Genomic DNA, 27,592 nt, shown 5'->3' on the forward strand with positions numbered 1-27,592 from the left:
GGAGAAAATAGTGAGAAATAAGAGAGAGAGAATCGTTTTGTGTGAGAATATGAGATGATATGACTGAGCTGAAATGACGGTTAAATAGCCAAAGAAATATCAAGGGACTAAGAGACTGAGCAATTATTAAGTGAAGAGTTAACTTAATGAATTAACCAAAAGATATCTTTTGAAGGCACGTCTCCCTAGACTGATGTGTAATGATGACAATGATATATTTATTCATACATGCACACTTAGCAAATAAATTCAATTAATTTATCATGCATATAAAAATGAAATACATCAAACATTTTTGGCTTAATATCTAAAAACACAGCATTTAGGACATATCGGGATTTGATCAGTATACATCAGGATTTGATCAAATATAAATTGAAATAAATTTATTTGTCCCAATTAACCATACCAAGTTCATTCACAAGCTTTGTAAATGTTGCTTCAGGTAATGGCTTTGTGAAGATATCAGCCAGCTGCTGATCAGTAGGAACAAAATGAAGTTCTATGGTTCCTTCCATGACATGCTCTCTTATGAAGTGATATCTGATACTGATATGTTTTGTAAGAAAGTGTTGCACCGGATTTCCTGTCATAGCAATAGCACTTTGATTATCACAATAAATAGGAATTTTTGAAAATGATAATCCATAGTCCATGAGCTGATTCCGCATCTATAACAACTGAGCACAACAACTTCCAGCTGCAATATATTCAGCCTCGGCAGTTGAAGTAGAAATAGATTTCTGCTTCTTGCTAAACCATGAGACTAATCTGCCTCCCAAAAACTGACAGCTTCCTGATGTACTCTTCCTGTCTATTTTGCATCCAACAAAATCAGCATTTGAATAACCACATAGTGCAAAATCAGCTTCCCTTGCATACCAAAGTCCAAGTAAAATAGTACCCTTGAGGTATCTGAAAATTCTCTTTACTGCAATTAGATGTGGCTCCCTTGGATTTGCCTGAAATCTTGCACACAAACAAGTGGCAAACATAATGTCTGGCCTACTAGCAGTTAGGTATAAAAGAGAACCAATCATACCTCTGTAGCTTGTGACATCAACCGCTCTACCTTCATGAGGATCAAGTTTTGTAGCAGTTGCCACAGGAGTACCTGCAATTGCACTTTCTTGCATATTAAACCTCTTCAGTAGATTTCTTGTGTACTTGGACTGATTAATATAGATGCCATTGTCAGTCTATTTAATTTGCAAGCCTAGGAAATAGCTCATCTCTCCCATCATACTCATCTGATATCTTAATTGCGTTAACTTTGAAAACTTATCACACAGTGTTTGATTAGTTGATCCAAAAATGATATCATCCACATAAATTTGAATTAAAAGCAAATTTTTCCTTTATTCAGATAAAATAAGGTTTTATCTATTATACCTCTTTTGAATCCACTTTCAAGTAGAAACTGATCAAGGGTTTCATACCATACTCTAGGTGCTTGCTTCAGTTCATAGAGTGCTTTATCAAGTCTGTAAACATATTCAGGATGTTTAGGATCCACAAATCCTGGTGGTTATTCAACATAGACTTCCTCTTCAAGTTCTCCATTGAGAAATACACTCTTGATATCCATCTGGAAGACCTTGAACTTCTTGTGAGCAGCATATGCCAAGAAGATTCTGATTGCTTCCAGCACTAGCAACAGGAGCAAATGTCTCATCATAGTCAATACCTTCCTGTTGGTAATAACCTTTAGCCACCAATTTTGCCTTGTTTCTGATGATCGTTCCATCAAAATCAGTCTTGTTTCTAAAGACCCACTTTGTGCCTACAATTGACTTGTTCTTAGGTCTAGGCACCAGCTTCCATACTTCATTTCTTTCAAATTCATTCAATTCTTCTTGCATAGCCATGACCCAATCTGCATCCTTAAATCATCTTCTACTTTCTTTGGTTCTTCTTTTGAAAGTAGATTATGATATAAACATTCATTCTGAGTTACACTTCTTGTATTTACACTATCATCAGGATTTCCAATGATCAGATCAAGAGTATGATCTTTAGTCCATTTTTTGGCAATGGGAAGTGTCCTTCTGGAGCTAGATGCGCCCCCTGAATTTTATGCCTCATCAAATGCATTTGAGGCTCCTCTTGAATCTGTTGTGTTATCTCCTTATGAGATATTGGGCCTTGACTCATGTTCATCTGATGTTGAATCAGCATTGGATTCTGAGAGATTAGATTGAGAAGAACCTTGAGATGATTCTTCAGTTTTAGTGCCATCACCTGACCCTTGCAGTTGCTCCCCCTCAACATGTTCATATTCATTAGTACAATGATTATCTTCAGGATCTGAAGGAGTGTCAGGATTTGGATCACCAGGATTTGTCAGTTCATTAGAGTTTGATCCAGATTACAACAATGTATTTTCATTTGCAAATATTAGACTTTCATGAGTATCTTCTGCAAATCCAGGAATCTTCTTATCATCAAAAGGTACATTGATGGAGACAATTACAGTGCTTGTTCTCAGATTGAAAACTCTGTATGCTCTTGATGGTGAGTATCCAACAAAGATCCCTTCATCAGCTTTTGATTCAAACTTTCCAAGCTGATCAGTATGAGTTCTCAAAACAAAGCACTTACATCTAAATACATGAAGATGTTTGAGACTGGGCTTCTTCTCTTTTAGCATTTGTAAAGGAGTAACACCATGTCTGTTTATCTAAGTGATATTCTGAGTATAACATGTTGTGTTTACTGCTTCAGCCCAAAAGTAAGTGGATAATGTTGGTGAGATTGCGTAGCTGTATGAACAGTTACGCGATAACTCACTACGATAACAATACTAGAACATGACAGATTAATAATACTACGTCTACACAAGAAATCAGGAAGAATGAAGACAAGGCAAATATAAAGAAATCAGAAGATTAGAATAAGGCCTGAAGTCTGTCTACAGGTCACTGAAAGAAGTTCATTAATATGATCATGTCTCAGTGAAGAATAAAGGTTAAAGACTTTCAGGGTTTCAGAAATGTTGAAGATTCAGTATACAAGTGCTACCAGAAGATTTTAGTGTATTGGCATTGATTGAAGATAGACAGTGTTCGAAGTATAGGAATCTGAAGAATTAAAGACAGGGTATAGACAGAGGTTAATGAAGACGTTATCTAAAGTACCAAAAAGGATTCCAGTGAAAGTACAATTGTTTATTGACAGTCAGTGTTCGAAGCGATAAAGTTGAGGCAAACTTAACAATTTGATCAAGGCCATAATACGAAGACCTGAATCGGGGTTAGTCATCTGTGAACCAGACCAGTTGCACTAGGCATCAACAACTCGTAAAAGGAATCTGAGTATTATTTATAGAAGAATTGTTAAGTTGAGGAATGTGCTTGGATTGAACGTTTATCTGTTGAAGTACGAGAAGAGGTGCGCGGGGTATACAGCTAAACAACTCAGGGGATTGGCGAAGCTCAAAGTTTAATTGGTAAATTAAATAAATTTATTTAATGGACTTTAATATAATTTATTTAATAAACTTAAAATGATTTATTTTATAAACTTTAAATAAGTTTATTTTATAAATCTAAATTAGTTTATTTATATAAGTTATATTTAAGTTTATTTTATAAATTAATTTAGTTACAATTTAAACTTAAATAAAAAGAAAAAAAAAGAAAGGAAAAAGAAAAAGAAAGAAAAAAAGAAAACAAAAAAAAGGAAAAAGAAAACAAAAGAAAAAGAGAAAACAAAAACAAAAGAAAACAAAAAAAAGGAAAAGAAAAAACAAAAAGGAAGTTAAGTACAAATATATGTACTTGGTTAAGTTGGTCGCCACAGGCATATTAAACACCCCCTGTAGCCACAAAAGTTTTACTTAGTTTTGTTTTTAGTACTAGTAGCCCCTGTGGTCGCCACAGGGGAGTTAGTATAATAGTAATTAAATTTTATTTGTACTGGTAGTAACATGTCGTCACAGAGCAGAGCTAATTGGAGTCGCCACACAAATTCACAGGTAAATAATTTTACTTGGTCGCCACAGAGAAGTTGTACCTGTTGTCACCACATAATCCTCATCCACACATTTTATTGGATAAAAGATTACACTTTGCAGCAGAAGAAAAGAGAGCCATTCATTTTTGGATCATTTTCTGTTCATCTTCTCTCCCAAAAGAGAAGTGAAAATGGCAGCATTGATTTACAAAGAAGCTCAAGCTTTTTGTTTATCCGTTTAACTTCTCACCGGAGTAACAGAAAATTTATTGGAGCAACACCCCTCGAGGATTTATATACGAATATATATTTCCCCGAATATCTTGTGTTCCTTGTTTTTATCGTTCCAAACATTATTCCTCTCAAGAACACGAAACCACTAACCGAGCACTAAATATTTTATCCGCTAAAGATTCGAAAGAATTTTTAATTTAGTGATTATCGAATTCAACCCCCCCCCTTTACGATAATTCAGGACCTAACAGGTAGTTTTGCTTCCTCTAGCAGAGTTCTGCCAGCTTCAAAAAGGTTTTGTTCTTCCTCACAACAATACCATTTTGCTGAGGTGTACCAGGAGCTGAGAATTGTTGTTCTATACCTTTGTACTTGCAGAATTTCTCCATTTTTGAGTTCTTGAATTCAGTGCCATTATCACTTCTCAGAATTTTCACTTTATGAGTAGATCCATTTTCAATTTGCCTTATGTGGTCCAGAAGAATTTCTGGAGTTTCATCCTTCCTGTGTAAAAAATAAACCCAAGTATATCTAGTGAAATCATCAACAATTACGAGTTTGTACCTTTTCTTGTTAATGGATATTATGTTCACTGGTCCAAAAAGGTCCAGGTATAGCATGTGATATGGCTCAGAAATAGAGAATTATGTTTTTCTTTTGAAAGATACTCTTCTTTGTTTAGACTTTTGGCAAGCATCACAAAGACCATCACTTGAGTATAACATGTTTGGTAATCCTCTTACAAGCTCCTTCTTGGCAAGTTTATTGATTGAATTGAAGTTGAGATGTGAGAGCTTCTTATGCTAGTTCCAGCTTTCATCTACTGATGCCTTAGAGATAAGGCAAGTAGCTTCCTTTTCAAGACTTTTATGTAGCCTTGCCTCATATATGTTACCATGTCTGTATTCTATCAAGATAATTTTCTTTGACTTATAATGAACAACTTCACAGTGTGAGTCATAGAATACCACATGATAACCTCTATCAGTGATTTGACTGATGCTCAGAAGATTATGCGTCAGTCCATCCACCATAGCTACATTCTCTATTGTTACCTTTCCAATTATCAAGTTGCCATATTCCAGAGTGTGTCCTACATTTCCATCTCCATAAGATACATCTGGGTCAACCTTCTTCTTAAATTCTGACAGCAGAGATTTATTTACAGTCATGTGTCCTGAACATTCACTATCCAAGACAAGTGTATTTTTCTTGTTACCCTGCAATCAGAAGAATAATTAATTAGAAGGATTTTTAAGGACCCACACTTGCTGGGCCCTCTTTTTGGACAACTTAAGCCTTTGTGTGTCAGGAGTACTTTTGACAGTTTTTTCTTTGTCAGGATTTGTCTTGTCAGAAGCAGATTTAGTAAAACCAACAGAATTAAGCACACAAGCAACTTTATTAAACTTAGGCAAAGGTTCATAATAATTGTGTATAAATCGAATGCCAACTACTACCATAATGAAAACAAGGATTTTGTGGTTTATAAAATACTGATCTACCCCTAACATCAGAATCAGGAATAGCAGTTTTCATTTTCTTACTCCTCATGCAATCAATAGCAAGATGATTAGTATTTCCACAGTTAAAACAAGTTTTTCTAGGAGCATTGGGAACAACCTTGTAATTTGAATCCTTAAAAATACCTTGCTTACCATTCCTGTTTCTTTTAGGACTTTTTATTTGAGGTTTGTCAGTAACCTCAGATATTTTCTTTTTCAATTGTCTTGCTGACAAAAGTCCTATATTTTTTTCTTTCTTAACAGACTTAATGGTTTCCTTGCTTTCCTTTCTTTGAGATTTATTACTTACCGGTTTTTCTTGTGATACTGATGTTAAACTATTTTCAAAGATGGATTTGGGTTCATCAGCTTCTGAAGAATTAAACTTAACAGGAGTTTTAAGGGAAATTTTATTTTCAGTGTCCACATCCTTAACTCCATCCTTAACTCCATCCTTATAGCCTAGGCATTCTTTCCAGTTTTTTTGAGATCATCTCATGAAACTTTTTACCTAAATCAGTCCAGGCCTTAAGGGTTTTTCTTTCATTTTCTAAATCTATTTCCAACATACTATATCTAGCCTCAAGAATTTTTACTGTATGTTTAGCTCTCTCACATTCTTTCTTCAAATCTATCTGATTTATTAAGTCAGACTCTAACTGATCATTCCTAGATTTCAGGATCTCAATTTCAGTTATGAGTCTATCATTTTCTAGAGTCTTATTCTTAAAATTACCATGCAGAGATTTAAGAATAGATTTCAATTCAAAAATATCTTCAGTATTAAAAGAGAAGAAGGAAGTTACTTTAGAATCAGAGGAGGTAGGATCATCAAGACATTTTTAGAATCAGAGGAGTCCATCCAATTCTTTCTTGATGTGATCAGGGCTTTGTTATTCCCTTTATCATGCTTTGTTTTCTTGCACTCTGTGGCAAAGTGACCAAGTTCATCATAGTTGTAGCACTTGATCTTTGTCATGTCTACCTTTCCAGCTTTAGAGTCCTTTCCATCTTTTCTTCCAGTTGACTTCCTTTCACCTCCAGTAAACTTCTTCCTGAAGCTTCTGTTGTTCTTAGACTTCCTGAATTGCATCCTCCTGAAGCCCTTAACTAGCAATGTGGCCATTTGCATGACATCAGAATCTGTCATGTTCTCATCAACTTCAGAATCAGTATCATCATCAGGATTTGATGATGAGTCATCAGTATCTGATTCTGGCAATTTTTTCTTCTTTCTTTTAACTCCAACAGACTTTTCTTTTGAAGTTTTATCATTTACTTTCAAAGCAACAAATTTCCCTTTGTTGCTTTTCCTCTCTTTCCATTGCTGGACTTCCAAATCATGAGTTCTCAGCATGGCATAGACTTCATCCAGAGTAATTATTTCCAAATCATACTGATGTCATATGATTGAAGTCTGAGTCTCCCATTCTTCACTTAAGGCTCTCAGAAACTTGGTGTTCGAATCCTCTCGATCATACACCTTTCCCATCAAAGACAGATTGTTGAGCAAGGTCAAAAATCTGTCATAGATGTCAATGAGACTTTCGTCAGGCTTGGCCTCAAAGTGTTCATATTCTTGAATCAGAATAGCCCTTCTGTTCTTCTTGATGGCCATTGTCCCTTGACATTGAGTTTCAAGAGCATCCCAGATCTCTTTGGCAGTCTTGTAGGCTATCACCCTGTTTGACATCACAGAATCAAGACTATTATGCAAAATATTTCTTACCTTCACATCTTTCAGCACAGCTACTTTTTCTTCTGGTGTCCACTCACTCTTCTCCTTTAGCTGATAGTGTTCAACAACAGTAGGAGTTGCAGACACCAGTTTTGTTGGCATGTATGGTCCATCATTAATCACATCGAGATAATCTGGATCTGTAGCTTCGAGGTGCATGAGCATCTTTACCTTCCATGTAGGATATTCAGTCTTTTTCAGAATGGGAATTTTAATACTTTCATACTTGTTCAGAGACATGTTTAGATTGTTTCTGATTGTAAGTTTATCAGTGGGCTCTGATACCAATTGTTGCCCGGTGAAGATATAATTGTTTAAGGGGGGTTGGATACAATTGTATAAATATTTCGAACAAGTAATAAAATATAACAACTTTTTATATATCTGATAAAAACTGTTACAAAACTCTCTCAAGAAATACTGATGTTCTTGAGAGCTGCTAGGTCGAATGATACTCGAGATCTCAATCTAAGTGATGACCTAAATTGTGTTTATATACTACACAGTTACAACAAATCAATCTAAGATATGCATTATCAAAAGCTAACTGAAACTGATACATATCTTCAACTGAATAGATAAAGTCCTATAACTCAGACGTAAAAGATATCTGCTCAATATAAGGAACAAAACAAATCTTCTAAGCTGACTGTCTTCAAATATTGATGACATCCAAATGTCGATGATGTGTCAAATCCTGACGACACATCGGATACTGATGACACTCGAACAGCCAGATCCTGAACTTCTTCTGATCATTGAGAAATCAATATGTAACCGTTGATTCATAATTGATGTATGTAATAATGGATACAACGTGCAGTTGGGTTTAGTTAGTATCCACTAAGGATACTCACATGTATAATTTATCTTGATGCCATAATCAATTTTTTTTAATGTTCTTTTAATGCCTCAATCATGCACCTGTGACTTGACGCAAACAAGACTAATTGTATAATATTGAATGTGGGATTGTTTCTTGGGGTTATGCTCTATTTATGCTCGCACGCTAGTTAATGGAGATATAGTTCACTAATTTAGTTTATTATTGTGGGTGGCCAACAATTTTATGTAAGCTAATTTGTGTGTATTACTTGGTTTTACTTTATGTAATATTAATAGCCTATTTCATGATTGTACATATTATTGCCGAGCTTAATTTATAATAAGGACATATTATTATTATTCTCTGATTAGTTGTGGCAATTTAGATGTACAATGTACTGGATAACCAAGCTTTTACATACTATAGTTAGTAAACTGCATATAAAAATATATTATATTTGTGAGTTATTTTTTTTATTGGAAAATTATTTTTATTAACCTATTAATTTAGGTGGTCATATATTTTTAAGTTAATTGATTGAAACAATATGTCGCCAAAGCGACCTCTTTTGTGTAGATTGATTAATTAAAATTGTTATTACGATGATAGAATATTTTATTTTTTGCAAATTTTAGCGGCCCAAAGGAAGGTAACGTTTGGCCAAAATTAATATATTTTTGTGATAATAAGTATGTAACAATATTAAGTTTTTCATGTGAATAATAAGTCGGTCCAAAGAAAGGCATATTATTTGACATAAATTAATTGTTAATACTTGATTATTGCATGGAGAGTACCAACTGGAAATTAAATTTTCCGTCCAAAGACTAAAATTTAATGTTGCGCTAGGTATCTTGTGATGGTGTTGCCAGTATTTAAAATTTATCACACTATTGTATATACTAGTTTTGAGCATTATGTTGTATATTTGTTTTCTATTACAGTTACTGCTTCTGTTAATTCTGCTTCCGCTCAATTGAGCATGATTCCAATGTTGAACGGGATAAACTATGTCACGTGGAAAGAGAATGTTGAAATCGTTCTTGGGTGTATGGATCTTGACCTTGCGCTAAGGAAAGAGCAACCAGTTCCCACTATGGATGATCCCAAAATGGATCAAATTGAGAAATGGGAACGCTCTAATCATATATGTCTGGCGATCATGAAGTGAACGATTCCAACTGGCTTTCGTGGCTCTATTGCTGAGAGCACAAGTGCCAAGAAGTTCATCTCCGAGATTGAGCAATATTTTGCTAAGAATGAGAAAGCAGAAACGAGTAATCTTCTGTCAAAACTCGTGACCATGAATTATAAAGGAAAGGGGAACATAAGGGAGTACATCATTGGGATGTCTAATCTTGCTGGAAAACTCAAGGAACTCAAGTTAGAACTTTCGGATGAATTACTTGTTCACTTGATTCTTATTTCTCTGCCTCCTCAGTTTGGACAATTTGTGGTGAGTTATAATACTCAAAAGGAAAAATGTACTCTTAATGAGCTCATTTCACACTGTGTGCAAGAGTAAGAGAGGGTTTTGTGAGAGAAGACTGAGAGTGCTCACTTGGCATCAAGCTCTCATGATAAGAAAAGAAAGAGAGGTAAGGATATTACAAGTGAAAAAACCCAAGCATTAGTTGCAAGAGAAGCAGGATAAGGAAACAACCTGCTACTTTTGTAAGAAGGCTGGACATATGAAGAAAGAGTGTTCCAAATATGCTGCTTGGCGTGTGAAGAAGGGTAAGACTTCTGTCTTTGTTTGTTCTGAAGTTAATTTGGCTTCTGTACCTAAGGATACTTGGTGGGTAGATTATGCTGCTACTACTCACATAAGTGTATCTATGCAGGGTTGCCTGTGGAGCCGACCTCCAATTGATGGCGAAAGATTCATTTATGTGGGCGACAGTAATAAAGTTTCAGTTGAAGCTGTTGGAACATTTAGATTATTATTAAAAATCGATGTTTATTTGGATTTATTTGAGACATTTGTTGCACCGTCTTTTAGACAGAATCTTATTTCTATTTCTTGTTTGGACAAATATGGCTACCCTTGTTCTTTTAGAAATAATAAAGTATGTTTCTCTTTAAATTCAAATATGGTTGCCACTGGTTCTTTGATTGATAATCTTTATATGCTTGATAGTGTTGCTTTTAATAATGAAATTTTGCACTCAAGTGCAAGAGTTACAAAGCGTAAATTAACTGAAAATTCTGCTCTGTTGTGGCACAAGCGATTAGGTCATATCTCTAAATAGAGAATTCAAAGGCTTGTGAATGATAGAATTCTTGATCCCTTATATTTAAGTGACTTTCAAGTCTGTGTTGAATGCATTAAGGGAAAATAAACAAACTCGAGAAAGTTAGGTGCCAATAGAGCTACACGTATCTTGGAACTGATTCATACCGATATATGTGGACCATTCCCTACGGCCTCTTGGAACGGTCAACGATATTTTATCATGTTCATAGATTATTACTCTAGGTATGGTTACCTATACTTGATACATGAGAAGTCACAAGCTCTGGATGTATTAAAAGAGTATAAAGCTGAAGTTGAACTTTAGTTAAACAATAGTATTAAAGCTGTCAGATCTGATCGAGATGGTGAATACTACGGGAGATATGATGGATCAGGTGAGCAATGTCCATGACCCTTTGCTAACTTCCTAAAGGAGTATGGAATTGTCCCTCAGTACACTATGCCAGGAAAACCAAATATGAATGGTGTTGCTGAAAGGCGAAACCGCACTCTTAAAGATATGGTGAGAAGTATGATAAGTCATTTTTCCATACCTGAGTCAATTTGGGGAGATGCACTAAAGACTGCAATTTATATCCTTAATCGGGTTCCAACTAAAACAGTGGCCGAAACTCCTTACAAACTTTGGACTAAGAAAACACTTAGTATTAAACACTTACATGTTTGGGGTTGTCCAGCTGAGGCAAGGCCAAATGAAAAGAAACTGGACTCTAGGAAAGTCAGTTGCTATTTTGTTGGGTATCTGGAACGTACTCGCGGATTTAAATTTTATGATCCCACTACTAGATCCTTCTTTGAGACTGATAATGCAAGATTTTTTGAGGATGTTGATTTTGGGAGGGAAGATATAGGTAAAAGTATTGTCTTTGAAGAAGATAGTCATGATCCTATTTATGACTCTGCCGAGAGCAATGATCAGATTATGATACCTATCATTGTTCAAATCCCTCTGGTTCAAGAAAATACTGAAATTTCCCATGAGAAACCAATTGAGCAAACTCAACAACCTCATGAATCACAAGAAGTGCCACTAAGAAGATCCACTAGAGAGCGAAAGAGCGCAATTCCAGATGATTATGTTGTTTTTCTACAAGAACATGAAGATGGAGTTGGCATTAGGAAATGTGATCCTGTAAATCTTCAACAAGCCATGCAGAGTCCTAACTCTCAAAAGTGGATTGATGCCATGAATGAAGAGATGCAATCTATGAAAGACAATGATGTTTGGGATCTTGTCGAGTTTCCTCAAGGCTCAAAACCTATTGGTTGCAAATGGATATTTAAAACCAAAAGGTATTCGAGTGGTAACATCGAAAGATATAAGGCTCGTCTAGTCGCTAAAGGATTCACTCAAAAAGAAAGGTATCGACTACAATGAGACTTTCTGTCTGGTTTCCACGAAAGACTCATTTAAAATTTTTATGGCACTTGTGGCTCATTATGATCTAGAGCTACATCAGATGGATGTAAAGACGGAGTTTCTCAATGGAAACATTGGCGAGACAATTTATATGGTGCAACCAGAAAACTTTGTCATTGGAGATTCAAAGACTATGTTTTGCAAATTAAAGAAGTCCATCTATGGTCTCAGGCAGGCTTCTCGTGAGTGGTATCACAAATTTCATCATATAATCACATCATATGGTTTCAAAGTGAACTTGGTGGAACATTGTGTATATCACAAGTTCAGTGGAAGCAAATTTATCTTTTTTCTCTTATACGTTGATGACATCTTACTTGCTACTAATGATATAGGCTTATTGCACGATACTAAGAAATTTCTCACTAGTCAATTTGAGATGAAGGTACTTGGTAACGCCACTTTTGTATTAGGAATTCAGATACATCGAGATCGCTTTCGAGGTATTCTTGGATTATCACAAAAGAGCTATATCGAAAAGATCCTGGAAATGTATGGCGTGAAAGATTGTGCACCAATGGATACACCCGTGTCTAAGGGAGACAAATTTACTCCCAAACAGTGTCCCAAGAATGAACTTGGGATAAGGGAAATGCAAAGGATACCATATGCATCGGCAGTGGGAAGCCTAATGTATGCTCAAGTTTGTACTCGTCCTGACATAGCATTCATTGCTGGAATATTGGGAAGATATTTGAGTAATCCGGGAATGGAGCAATGAAAAGCAGTGAAACGAGTCTTACGGTATTTGAAGAAAACAAAAGACTATATGCTCATATACAGGAAATCAGATCATCTAAAAATCATTGGATATTCAGATTCTGACTTTGGAGGATGCAAAGATGAAAGAAAATCTACTTCGGGATATGTTTATCTACTGGCTGGTGGAGTGATTTCATGGAGGTATGCCAAATAGAAGCTCATAGCTTCATCCATCATGGCTGCAGAATATATAGCATGTTTTGTGGCATCCAATCAAGCATTATGGCTGCGAAACTTTGTCACTGGTTTGCGTCTCCTTGATGGTGTTGAAAGACCATTAAAGATATTTTGTGATAGTAAATCAGCAATGGAGTATTCAAACAACAATGGGAGTACTATATATGTAAAACATAAAGATCTTTAGTTCCTAGTTATTAAAGAAAAAATTCGGAGTGGACAAATTTTGATAGAACACATTGGCACTAACTCCATGATTATGGATCCGCTCACTAAGGCGTTAACACTTAAGGTTTTTCATGAGCATACTGCTCATATGAGTGTTACCTTATGTGATACTTTGGTTTAGTGGGAGTTTGTATTTTGGTATTTTATGTAATAAATATTGAGTTGTTTATGTTCAGCAGAATATAGTTGATGCAATTTTATTAAATGTCACTCTACTTTTGTTCAATTTTTTTTATTGTGGTTTAACATTAAGTTGAGAAAATTGGAACCAACCCGTTAGAGATTGACTAAGGACTAGTTGGAAATAGACATTATATAGATCACATTATATGTTATTTTCGTGCCACTTATCCATGCATTGATTCATGTCGTTGAATATATTTGTGTGGTGACCATGGAAGGTTTAGTCACATAAATTTTGTGACGAATGCCGCCAGAATCTCATGCATATATAGTAGACGGACCTAATTGTTTTGGTAAAATCTAAGGACGATAAATAGCATAAAGTTGCGCACTAAAGTTTTGTATAATTGATTCTTGATTCATATGAAGTCCAAGTGGGAGATTGTTATTATTATTTTAAAAATAATATTTATTTTATGGGCTATATATAAATATATCAATTATATTTGCTATTTATTATATTGGGTTAACTTAAGTGATCAAATAAGAAACTCAATTAGATTTTAATTTATTATATGGACCTAATAAGTGGATACCTAATACCAAACCCAATTAAATTATAATGGGAGATTTAATTAGATGGTATATAAAAGGGTTATAGTCCCCAATATATCAAGTACACGTAACGGCTTTTCTTCCACCCATCAAAGAGAGCTATTGAGAAACCCTAAGGGGTACTTGGTTGAGAAAGACAATAATCAAGAACGATATACAGATTCAGATACCGTTACAATTATCTCCTTATGGATTCAGGTAAGCTTCCGCCTTTAGTTTAATCTCGATAATTAGATATGATGATTACGGTCCTTGTCTCTATTTTAGAGAATTATATGTTTATAGAATTATTAGATTCTATCAGTAACGACTGGGATTTTCACAATGTAAATATATGAACAAAATATAGTTTTGTGATCTAGTTGTGTATTATGTGAATTTATGAATATAAATAATAAAGTTATATAATTTTGTGGCTTATGTGTAATTTCTGTGAAATAGTAAATGAAAGCTGAAAATGTCTCGTTCCAATTTGATGGGTAAAAAAAAGGATTAAGCTAAGTTTTTGTCGGGCCGTCAGGTAGAACAGGACCCGTTATGCGAAATATGGATTAAATGAAAAATGATTAAGAACGAGATTAAGTGTGGGTTATGTTAAGATGTGGAAATATTGAGTATTTCGTGTATTTATGATGGTTTGTATTCGAACTGCAAATTGTATCGTTATTTTAAAAGAGTCTGGTATTTATTATTCATATCCAGATATTTATAAAATAGAATTATGTGTGAAAGTGCATGATCATAAGTTTTGATTGGTGTCATTGTGATGAATATATATTTTTTCTAATTGTGATTCGGGAGTTTAAAATATTTTTAAAAGATTTTATTTGGGTAAAATAAGGATTATTTGGTCCTTATATATATTTATAAAATTATCTGAATATGAACAGAGTGTGAGATTTGTTTTATTACCTCTGTAATAGTCCTAGAGACTTCTAAAAATGATAATTGGATTTATTTGGATATCTTGGTATTTTAAATGATTTTTCCCGAGTTTATTTCTCTTATTAAAGATTTATTTATAAAATCCATATAAATAAATTATTCGCTCAAAAATTATTCTAAAAATATGGGAGGAGGGCTAATTTCATAATCTTTATTTTAAAAATAAGATTTGTGTCATTTTTAGATTTCATAAAACTGTTTTTAAATTGTTGAATTTTATTTATAAAATTTGAATAAAAGAAAATCAGATTTTGATTAATTATAAAAAGACAATGGTGCCCCTGCACCATATATATTTCTTCATCCCCCTATTTTTCTTTTTCCTCCCATCCCTCTCTTCTTTTTTCTCTCACTCTCTCGTCTCCCTCTCTCTCTCTCGTCGGTAACTCTCTCTCTCAGATTTTCTTGATTCTTGGCTAAAACTTCGATTCATGCTTCTTTTTGCTTACTATTCGTGAGTATATGGATGCATATATATATAGTTGTGTGTATCGGTGATTTGGGGTGAAACCCCTTTCGGTTTCTTTGGTTAAATCGAGTTTTATACTCGAATTTTTGAGTATATAGTTCGGTTTATACTTGCATGTTACTTGTTGAATTCTTGAAAAATTGGTGAGGTTTCATCGAAGAAAACCCCGATTAGGGCATCTGCGAGACCTTGTCGCCGCCGGTGATGAGCTCCGGTGAGGCGGGGTGGACTATGATGCATGCCTGAGTCCTATAATTTATATTAAGGCTAAATTAGTTGATGCATGTCGAATTAGTGTGAAAAAATTGAAATAGTGATTTTAATATATATATATATATTATAAAGTTGAATTACCTGATTTTAGTTGATTTTTCGATTCCGAGTTGTTTCATGTTAGTTCATATAGTAATATTGATGAATCGAATATGTTTAAGTGGATGTTAGGTAATGAATTACACACAGAGGGGGGTGAATGTGTTTTTGTGTTTTAATGCTTTTCTTGAATCTATTTGGTTGAACAAAGTAAATCAATTATTGTAGTGAAATGTGTTCATGCAGAAATTAAATATGCAATAGTAAAGAACACAGATCTTTCAAAACTCACTTAATTTTATATTAAAATTAAGAATGTTTTGCTACAAAATTTCTAGGCTCTTTGTTGATAAAGAGCTTAGCTTCTTTCTTGAGAGAATACAAGAGTTCCTGATCTAAGTTGTTGCTTCTAACAAAGGACCAGGGTTAACTTTATAATTTAGTTAACTACTGGTTTACACAGTGTATAATAAGACATGCTATTAACTTTAGTAAACTGTCACTTGTCATTTCCATTTTAAGGAAAAATATATCTTCCATTTCTGGCTTAGCATATATTTGCATACTGTGTTAACTTTGATCTTCCTTTGTCAGTTAATCTTCACCCTTAATCTTGCACACTCTTCAAGCTGCTTTTTGTAGACTTGTCAATCCAGCTGTTTGGATTGTTTGTTGATTGTTAATCTTGAATATTGAACTGGTCTGCAATTTTGTACTTTGAGATTTTATCTTGAGATCTCCGGTTTGGTCTATAGAGAACTTGACATCTCGATAAGTATATTGGCTTATCGAGATCTCTAGTACTCCATAGTTAATTTGACTTGTAGAGATCTCTAAGTTCTCTATAAGAGAATTTGGCTTTTCGAGATCTCTAGTCTTCATATCTTCACGTGACTTATAGATATCTCTGAGTTTTCAAGTGGCTTATTGACTTGTCGATAACCCAGAGTTCTCTAGTCAAATTTGACTTGTCGATAACTCAGAGTTCTCTAGTGAATTTTGACTTATCGATATCTTTGAGTTCTCTAATAAATGTTGACTTATCGATAACTCTGAGTTCTCTAGTGAAGAATTGACTTGTCGATATCTCCAATCTTCATGTCTTTAATTTGGCTTGTCGATATCTCTGAGTTCTCTATAAATCATTTGGAGTTCTCGAGTTACTTCTCTATAACACTAAATCTGTGACTTGTAGAGATCTTGACTTAGAACATTTTTCCCAAAATAGATTTATTCAACTCTAAGCTTCTTCATAATTCTTCTGAGGCATGATTTTCTTGATCTTCTTCCAGATAGAATTCTTAGGCTTGATACTGTTCAAAGGAAAAAGACTCCCGTATGCTCTTTGACATTTTTATAGACTTTAATGTTACAAATACAAAATACAAACTAAGATTACAATACAACTTACTTAGGGTTGTCAATTTGACTTAGTCTTGTTAAAGTACAGGCATGTCTTGCACAATAATCTCCCCTAATTTGTGAGAAGATTGCTTCACACAAATTCATGTCTGTTAACAAGACTAACCCCAAGTTAAAAAAATGGAAAATGAAATTAATACATAATGCTTGATAGAATTACAACTTTTATACATTAGGAGATTTACAAAGTTTAATGGTTTACAAGTATCAGGTAAAGACAGTTTTTTTATCTGCTTCTTCTCTGAGAAGATCCTTTAAGTGATCAAGAATTTCAAGTTCTTCTATAATAGGTGTTCTACTTAGAGCTTCTACAAGTTTCTGTCTTGCTTCCTTTGGATAACCACTGTCCAATAAATCAATCCTAAATCTTGAGAATCCACCAGCTTTAATGTTCAGAAATTTTCCATCCTTTGAGATTCTGCTCATTTCTTTAGCCTTGAGATCTTTAGATCTTTTTATGAACATCTGAATTTCTTCATTATACTTCCTCACTCTTTCTTCATATTCAGCCTCATTTCTTTTTCTTGTTTCCTCCCTTGTAATCAACCATTCAATTAGAACTGATATCAATGCCTTTGTAGCAGTGTCCTTGTCCTTTAGCAAACTTAACATCCTTTTAATTTCTGTGTGAGAAAGAGAATCCAGTAAATCAAAGTCAAGGAAGGTAAAGGACCCATCTTCATAGTAAATTCTAACTTCCCTTAGAGATACAACCCGGACTCTAACTATTTCTTCAGCTAATGTTGGAAATAATCTTCATCTGAGATGCACCAATTTAAAGGTAGAAAGTCACTTTGCTTAAAGCAGTTCCAGATGACCCTTTCAGTAACTTCAACTTTCTCAATAGACTTGGCTTTCTTAGGTTTCTTTCCAATGGATTTGAAATGAGTTTTGTGAGATGGTTTGATAGAAGGTAAGGTTGAGATTTTCTTAAGAGATGTTTGGCTTGTGGTGATTGGATTTTTTAGGAAAGAGTTATCAGTTTTTTTGTATAGAAATTTGGGCTTTGAGGTTAGAGGTGGTTTGATGTTTGAGATAGTTGATCTTAAAGGTTGAGCTGGTTGTGTTTGGATTTTTAGGGTTTTGTGTGTTTCTGAGCCATCATGATTCTTTTTACTCCTGCTCTCACTTCTTCTCTTCTTCTCCTCATCCTTTTTATCTTCACCCTTCTTCTTTTCATCCTAACTGCCAGTTGCTTTAGAAGCTTGACTTGGATTTGAGCCAGAAGGATTTTGCTTATCATCTTTCTGCCCATCATCATCCTCATCTTTTCTTAGATTGTACTGAGTGTTTGGAAATATGGTGTCGGGATTCAAGAGATACTTGTCCAGGATTTTTATCATTTTAACATCCTCAGGCTTCTTGTTCTTTTTATGCTTTAAGTCAGACTGCAATGTCATCATCAGCCTCATGTTTGATCTAACACAGTGTTTGGGAACAATGAGATGCCTTGCTTGACTGGTTGTTGGACATATATAAACTACTCCTTCGCGTGGATGTAGATAGGCTTCTGGGAAAGCTGCTATATGTGCCTTTTTAAGCTCTTAGAGTAGTTGAGTGTCTTCTTGAATCACTGGATTTACTCTGTTAATCATTATATCCAGTTCACATGCTCTTAAAGTTTGAAGATATGGAAGAGTCACCTGGAGACACCTGTCCACACCACCATCATTGATGTTCATGACAATCATTTTCTCTAGGAAATTATCAACTTTCACCACCACTGCTCTTATAAAATTGATGTTCTTGCCCAAAGCTTTCTTGCAAGCCATATAGTTGTGTTGAAGAGATACTCTTAGTGCTGCAAGAAGGTCATTGAATTCCTGATCTTGATTAGGTCCTTCTGCAGCCCTTAGTAGTCTTTCTTTGCTAACATCAACTTGAGCACTTGAGCTTTGTCCCACCTGAACAGGCTCTTTAGATTGTGTCTTAGCATCCCTAGATTTTGCAATCCTAGCCTCAATCTCCCCCTTAGTCTTGGAAACGGGCATGAGTAGGGGAGTTGGAATTTCTAGTCTAACTTGTTCAGGTAAAGAAAGTAGTGAGATGTTGAGCTTCCCCATGATGGCCCCCAAAGCACCAGAATTTTGCATTTGAAGATGCTTATGAGAGTCCACCAGGGTCTGGATGTCAGTTCGTTGATTCTTGACTAGAAAAGTCAAGGATCGGACTTGTGCACTGAGAGAAGCATTTGAGGTCTATAATTCTGAGACTTGAGTTTGAAGAGATTGTATTTGCAGATTTGTGGAAGTGGAGCCAGGCTGATAAGATCTAGTAGATGTTGAGGTGCCAAAAGTTTCTTCTACAGCCTGTTTGATGCCTTCCATAAGCAGAGCTGAAGGCTCATATCTACTTTGGTGAAGTTGGTCCAGCTTGACTTTTGTGTCATTGTAATGAGTGATTTGCTGCTGGACAACTGTATGAAGAGAGATGAAGGATTGTTTGAGATTTTTGACTTCTTTTTCAATTATAGTAAGATCCATCCTTGACATTTGAATAGCAAAATGCTTGAATTTGGAAGTGATCTGTACTTGAGATGGTATAATATCATCCATTTTATCCTTCACCAGCTTCCTGATTTTGTCTTCATGACCAGTCATCTTGACTTCGAGAGCTTTACCAAAAAGATGAAAAGCTATGAGCTGAGCGTTGTACACTTCTGTAACTGCATCATATACATCTTGTGGAGTCAAGACCTTTGTATTGCTTCCCAGAATAGTGATGTATTCTTCCCTAAATATGGCCAAGACTTGATCCATCTCTAATACAAAGTCCTGAGAGAGCCATGCATCCACATTTCCATCTTATTCTGCATCATTTACAATTTTCTCCTTTTGTTTCTCAATTTCTTCATTGTATGTAAGCATGATAGCTTGATAATCTTGATTGCTCATGTTTGAAGTTAGTAGATGCTGTGAAATGTTGGCCAGTCCAGAAATCTTCTCAACTAGTAGATCATCTACAGATGTGGGTTGAGAGCCAGATTCTTGTAGCCAATGAGATAGAATGTGTGGTTATTGAGGTTGTGAGGTGGATGGTTGCAGTGAAGAATCAGAACCACCTATGACTGAAGTCATAGTTTTACTCACAGATTGCTCTGTGTTTATGACCAGTTGTTCCACACTAGTTGTGGGAACCTCCAATTGAATTGGAGGGGATTTGACTGGGTTACTGTCATGTGCACCAGTCTCAAACCCTAGTGTGTCTTACACCACACTGTCACCTGAATGTGTTATACTTGCCTCCTCTATGACAGTATCATTTGCAATTGTACTCCTAGCATCAACTGCTAATGCAATTTCTGCTAGGGTTTTGAAGGTGTATTTGAGACATCTATGGGGTCTTTAGTAAATACTGATGAACCCCCCATGTTTTGATGGTGTCATCAAGGTCTACCCCAACTAGTAGCCTCTCACCATCTAAATGTAGTGTCTGGGTGGTGAGCAAGGTTTCTTGAACTAAGTTACTTGATTTAGCTTGCACTTAAGAAATGGATTCAAGTGCTGTAGGTAGGGAAGAAATTTGAGAAAGTAGAGAGTGTTGCTTAGATGTGAGTGTTGGCAGCTCCCCCTGAAAAGATGAGGGAGCTTCAAAAGATGTGTTCTCACTGTGTGTGCCATCCTTATTTCTCCTACCATACACTTGAATTGCTTCAGGTGCAGGCTGTGAAGACTCTGTACAAGGTGCATTGGGGTGAATGCTCATTTCAATAGAGACACCCTTTTGAGAGGATGTATCTAGAGTCTGTTTAGTCCCCATTTTTACAACTGCATCCTGTTGGGAGAATATAGAGGTGGCTTGAGTGGTCAGCACAGATTTCTTACTCTTCTTTGATCTTTTGACCAAGGGTGACTCGGATTATGTTTGATCCTCACCACTCTCAGTTATAACTGCTAAGGTTACCCCATTTCTCTTTTTTTACTCATCTCATCCTTTTGAGAAGATGAGGTGATTGTTTTCCTAGCTTCTACAGGTTTTGAAGGAATGGTTTCAGCTTGGGAAGATCCATATGGGTGTTCTTGTGTTTGTACTTCCACAGGTTCAGGAATCATAGTTGTGCTAGATTGTACATTTGATCTCATGTCAAGCATTGGATAAGGGTAAGTCCTAAACCTCTCCAACATGAATGTAGTGATTTTCAGACTTACATTTACCTTATTTTTTGTAGTAAGTGAACCAAATATTATTTTGGACACTTGCTTACAATTTTCCTATTTTTGAACTATCTATACCATTTAATAAGTGTATGTCTGCTACTTTATGATTTAAAGTGGACATAATAAATCTAGGAAAGAAAATTTTCTTACCTCTAGCTAACATGGGCATTGTTAGCCTAGTTGCAAGTTCTTCCAGAATCAATAGACCAACATTCAAGTGTCTGTTGTGGGCTATTGAGTACACCAACTTCTGCACCATACTTGAAATGTTGTCATACCCTGTCTTCCTTCATGTGAAGGCCCTCACCACAGAATCAAAGATAAAGGACCACTCCTTCCTTAGATTTGTTATGTTCAAGCTTGACAGGTTGATTCTTCCACCATAGTTGATGAAGTCCATGAACTCTGTCAATTCATCAGGAGTTGGTACCTCCACCAGATTTTTAGTTGGCAGCCCCAAAGCTCTATTCACATCTTGTTCATTGAACTCTATTAGCTGGTCTCCAATTGTGCATGTCACCACCATAGAGAGAAGGTTTTAATTCATATCATTCCTCACTACTGCTGTAGTCCAGAATTCATGCAGAACATCCAGATACAGAACATGATTTGCAGTCAAAGCTCCTGCAAGATAAGATTCAGCCAAAAGTTTCACAAACCCCTTGAAACTGTCAGGAGCTTGGTTAGCATAAGTAAAAGTGAGGTAGTTTGTTCCTTTCTATGGAATAGAGGCTCTTGCAACATTGAGTGCCATTGTTGATTGATGAGAGTGAATGGGTAAGAATTTTTTTTTGAGAAAGGAGTGGAAACGAGAGAGAAATCAGTTTATGCTTGAAAGGCTAGGTCACTTGAGATCTCGAAAGTTGTAAGTATGTATATGTATCGAGATGTCTGGGTATTTATAGTAAAAGCAAATGACTTGTCGAGAACTCAAAAATAGACGTCTGGAATTAGTCTATCGAGAAGTCATTTTAAGAGATGAAATACATATCGAGAAGTCATTTTAAGTTACTCTTCTAGAGAAATAAAAATTGACTTATCGAGATGTCAAATAAATACCCAGTTTCTCCAAAAATGGACTGAATTAATTCTAACTTTTATTTGAATAAATTCAAAATAAAATTAGAATAAATTTGCCAAAAGTATTTTACCAAAATAATTTATAAATTAAATTATTTTAGTTCTGAATTATTGATAAGTCTAGAAATTATACTCGTAGAGAACTCTGTGAATTAACACTACTAGAGAACTCTACAAGGACTTATCGATAAGTCATAATTAAGCTTATAGATAAGTCACTCGAGAAGTCAGTAAATTGACTTATCGAGAACTCACTCGAGATGTCTTAGAATGACTTATCGATAAGTCAGTTAGACTTATCGAGAACTCAGTTCTCTATATACTTTTGATCAGTGTAATTATGCCTTGTGTTAATTTTACATATTAAAGATGTAAATTAACAGCTGAGCAGTTTACTTAGAATTTGAAAAATTCCAAGTTAAATTTTGAATTTTGAAAAATAAATATGCAGAGATTTCCGAAATATTTATAATTCATATTTCAGTTAATTTCCAATTAATTAAAATAAAGGTTGATTTATTAGAAATTAATCTGCTGCAAAACATTAGCTGAGTTCTTGCCTTAGGATGAAGAATTAAGCATTCCAATTTCACCTACAAGTCTAGTGAAAGTTGCTTCATCCAAAGGTTTAGTAAAAATGTCGGCTAATTATTTTTCTGTTGGAATAAAAATAAGCTCAATGGTACCATTTGTAGCAAGTTCTCTAATAAAATGGTACCTTATATCAATGTGCTTTGTTCTAGAGTGATTGACTGGATTAGCCGCTATAGATATAGCACTTGTATTGTCACACATGATAGCAATTTTGTACAACACTAAGCCATAATCTATTAGCTGATTTCTAATCCAAAGCACTTGAGCACAACAACTTTCTACAGCTATGTATTCAGCCTCTACTGTAGAAGTTGATACATATTGTTGTTTCTTGTTATACCAGGATACAAGTCTTCGACCAATAAATTGAAAGCTTTCACAAGTACTCTTTCTGTCAACTCTGCATCCAGCAAAATCTGCATCTGTGTAGCCAACAGCTTCAAAACCAGTTCCATTAGGATACCATAATCCCAAGTTTGGAGTCCCCTTCAAATATCTGAAAATCCTCTTTACAGCCATCAAATGTGATTCTTTTGGATTGGATTGAAATCTTGCACATAGACATGTTGCAAATATGATGTTTAGTCTACTTGCAGTTAAGTAAAACAATGATCCAATCATTCCTCTATAGCTTGATATATCTACACTCTTGCATTTTCTATCTTCATCCAACTTTGTTGCTGTAGACATAGGTGTGGAAGCAGGTGAACAATCAACCATGCCAGACTTTTTTAATAAATCCTTGACATACTTAGTTTGGTTGATGAAGATTCCATCATTTCTTTGACTGACTTGTAGTTAGGGCTGTCAAACGGATAATTCGGATACGGATCTGCCTATACCCGTATCCGGATCCGAATCCGAAAATCCATATATGTATCTGTATCCGAATCCAGAAATATTTAAATAATATTACCTGAATCCGAATTCGACGGATACTATCCGGATAAGGATAATATCCGGATACAAATCCGGTTTTTAATCAGAATTTTTATATTAAAAATTAAAAAAATTGAAAAATTATTAAAAAAATATAGTAAAAATTAAAAATTCATTTTAAAAATTAAAATAAGAGATAAAGTGATTTAATCATATTTTAATTTTTCAAAAAATTAATATTATTTATTTTTGCAATATAATCGTTATCTTTAAATTGTTGAACTCAAATGATTTTTTTCTATATGGCTATAAAATTTTATAAACATAATAGATCTGTATATATAACACATAAACACACTATAAATATAATATAATATATTTTAAATTATTTAAATATTTAAATATAAAATATATTTATTCGGATACAGATATTATCGAATACGAATATGCCTGTATATGTATCCGTATCCACAATCATCGAATTCGAATACAGATAATATCTGCTTTGTTTTGGATACGGATAATATCCACTTTGTTTCAGATACGAATGCGGATTTTTCGGACGAATATCAGATTTTTCAAATTTTTTTGACAGCCCTACTTGTAGTCCAAGAAAGTAACTTAATTCCCCCATGATACTCATTTCATATTCACTCTGCATAAGCTTAGAAAATCTTTGGCAAAACTTTTCATTTATAGAACCAAAGATGATATCATCCACATAGATCTGAATTAGGATCATATCTTCACCATGTTTCTTGTGGAAGAGAGTCTTATCTATAGTACCTCTAGTAAAACCATGTTTTAGTAGGAATTTTGACAATGTATCATACCAAGCTCTAGGTGCCTTCTTTAGTCCATATAGAGCCTTGAGTAATTTGTACACAAAATTTGGAAATTTTGGATCTTCAAAGCCAGGTGGCTGTTGCACATAAACTTCTTCTTCTAACTAACAATTTAGGAAGGGACTCTTAACATCCATTTGATACACTTTAAAATTTGAATGTCCAGCAATGCTAGAAAAATCCTTATTACTTCAAGTCTTGAAAATAGAGTAAAGGTTTAATCATAACCAATTTCTTCTTCTTGTGAGTAGCCTTTTGCCACCAACCTTGCCTTGTTTCTGGTAACTATACCATTTTCATCCATCTTGTTCTTGAACACCCATTTTGTTCGAATAATGCTTCTATTCTTTGGTGCATGAACTAACTCCCAAATTTTGTTCCTTTTAAAATGATTAAGCTCCTCTTGTATTGCAGATATCCAATCAGGATCCATTAGAGCTTCTTCAGTTTTCTTGGGTTCTATTTGAGACAGAAAGCATGCATGTAGGCATTCAATAGCAGTTACACTTTTAGTCCTCACACCAGCAGTAGGATCACCAATAATTGCTTCTCTAGTGTGACTTCTATCTCACTTCCTTGTATGAGTTTGTTGAATTGTGCCTTCATCATTTTCTTCATTATTGGTATGACTGCTAGATCCTTCTTCTTTTTCTCCCCCTGAGTTTGTGCTATCAAATTCAGGTGTTTGAGATGAGCTTCCATTCCCATGATTTTCCTGTTGAGTAGTCTCTTCATTTATCATCTGTTGTGCATCAACTTCCTCTTCTCCATCAGAATCACTATCAATGTTGAGGTTTTCAAATTCAAGGGCTTCAGCTTCATTTTCATCAAGACATTCCAAGCCTGGACACTTGTCATCATCAAAAGTCACATATGTGCTTTCCATAATCTTCTTTTGATCTATCACATAGACTTTGTAGGCAGTTCTCTCCAATGAATATTCCAGAAAAATTGCTTCAAAGACTTTTGAGTCAATTTTTCCCACACATTCAGAGTTGTCTTTCAAAATATAACACTTGCTTCCAAACGCATGAAGATGTTTTACAATGGGCATTCTCTTAGACATGATTGAGTATGGTGATTTGTCATATGCCTTGTTAATGAGATATATGTTTTGAGTATAACATGCAGTGTTAACAGCCTCTTCCCAAAAACTTGTTGGTAACTTGGCATCTAACAGATCATCCGTCTTGCTATGCTAGTTGTCAATAGTAGGAGGAACTAATCGACATCATCTTAGACTAGGATTATCTTGTAATCTTTTTACATGTAATCTACAAATTTCATGAAATATACTCTTCTGGTATATTAATGAAATTTCTTTTGATTACAAGATTTAGTCTATGCTTATCTCGTATTGTATGCATGTGAATGTTCTTTTTGAAGCCTATTATGTTAGGTCACACAACACTATGGAAGGGGGTTGAATATAGTGTTGATACAATCAAATCGATTTAGAACACAAGTATGTAACAGTAATCAAGTGTATTCAATATAATAAGCTCCGTTACAAAGTAGGTTAAACTACTCTCTCAGGGATGAACAATATCACTAAGAGCTGCTAGGTTACAATGAATAATGTTCTCGTGATTGATAACACATATAGTGTAAACCCTAAGCTGTGTTTATATAGTACACAGTTACAAGATATTTTCTAATTGATATGGAATATAACTCTGTCTCCTAAAATATATCAATCAGATATTATCTTCTGTAGTCCTATAGCTGTCCAACTCTTCATGCATGTCATCTTTTGTTTTATTCCAGATCCTCTCCTGTAAATCAGCTGCATTCCTTATCTGAAGTACCCGCACTTAAGTCCTGATATAAATCCTAACGTCCTTAAGTTCTGATATAAGTTCTGACTTCAGTAAGTTCTGATTTCCAGTAAGTCCTGATATTAAGTTCTGAAACTAAACACAACAGATTAGACATGACATCACAAATATATCTAACAATCTCCCCCAACTTGTAAATTATGAAAAATATACAAGTTAATAGATTTGATGATGTCAAAAACATTTAAGTACAAATGCAATGAGAGTTTATTTAGACAACTAACTACAACTTACAGTACATGTAGCTTTACCAATATCACTGGATCAATCTGAATCCAAAGTGATTCCTTGTAAAGACTTTTACCAGCTTGTCTTCAGCTTTTCTCAGAACTTCGACTAACTGTGCTTTGACTTCATCAGCTCTTCATCTTCATTATCACCAATCTGATAAATGGTTGTTCTGAGTGCTGGAATAGATGTTCTTTCAAGACCATCTCCAAGTCTGATAACATTAGGATGTGAAGAGTCTTCATTGTATCATAAAAACTTTCCTTTCAGAATAACTTCCACCTTAGCAGAGTTCTTCCTCATAGGAATTTATTTTCCATCATCTTCAGTTATTTTTGGAATGTACTGAGAAGCCTTTGTACCAGAGATTCTGAGAAGATCTCTTATAGCCTTCAAAATATATTCTGACCATCTTCTTGTAACATCAGATTTTACTTCCAGAAGGTAGTGAATATATTGAAGCTCTTTGACAGACTTCTTTAGCACATCAGTATCAGCTAGTCTGTAAGTTCTGCCATCATTGAGAAATAAGATCAATTTCTCTTTTAGATCATCTTTATCATGGGCATCCATCACAATTTGAGCAGACAACACTTTGTCAAGATGCTTTTGTTTGATTTGTTCATATGGTTTGTCTGTCAACATGAAAGGATCTCTGAGAGTAACTTCTACTCCTGTTTGTATCTTTTCTTCATCAGAACCTAATCCAGCTCTATCTCTAGGTTGCTTGGTCTTAACCCAAACGTTGCAAGTTGATTAATCATTAGATTGGACTTAGGTTCCACTGGAGTAGCTTTATTCCATAGCAGCTTCTTCTTATCAGCAATTGTCATCTTGTTCAAATCAACTTGAGCTCTGTCAGAGGTTGATGTCTTGATGACTTGATCAGGATTTGCTGTTTCATTATCTTCTTGAGCAGATAGCTTCTCAGAATTTGATAAACTCTGAGCTTCTAGAGTTTGAGTAGTTTGAGCATTATCAATA

This window comes from Apium graveolens, chromosome 10, assembly GCF_009905375.1.
Source record: "Apium graveolens cultivar Ventura chromosome 10, ASM990537v1, whole genome shotgun sequence".
In the NCBI taxonomy this organism is placed as follows: Eukaryota; Viridiplantae; Streptophyta; class Magnoliopsida; order Apiales; family Apiaceae; genus Apium; species Apium graveolens.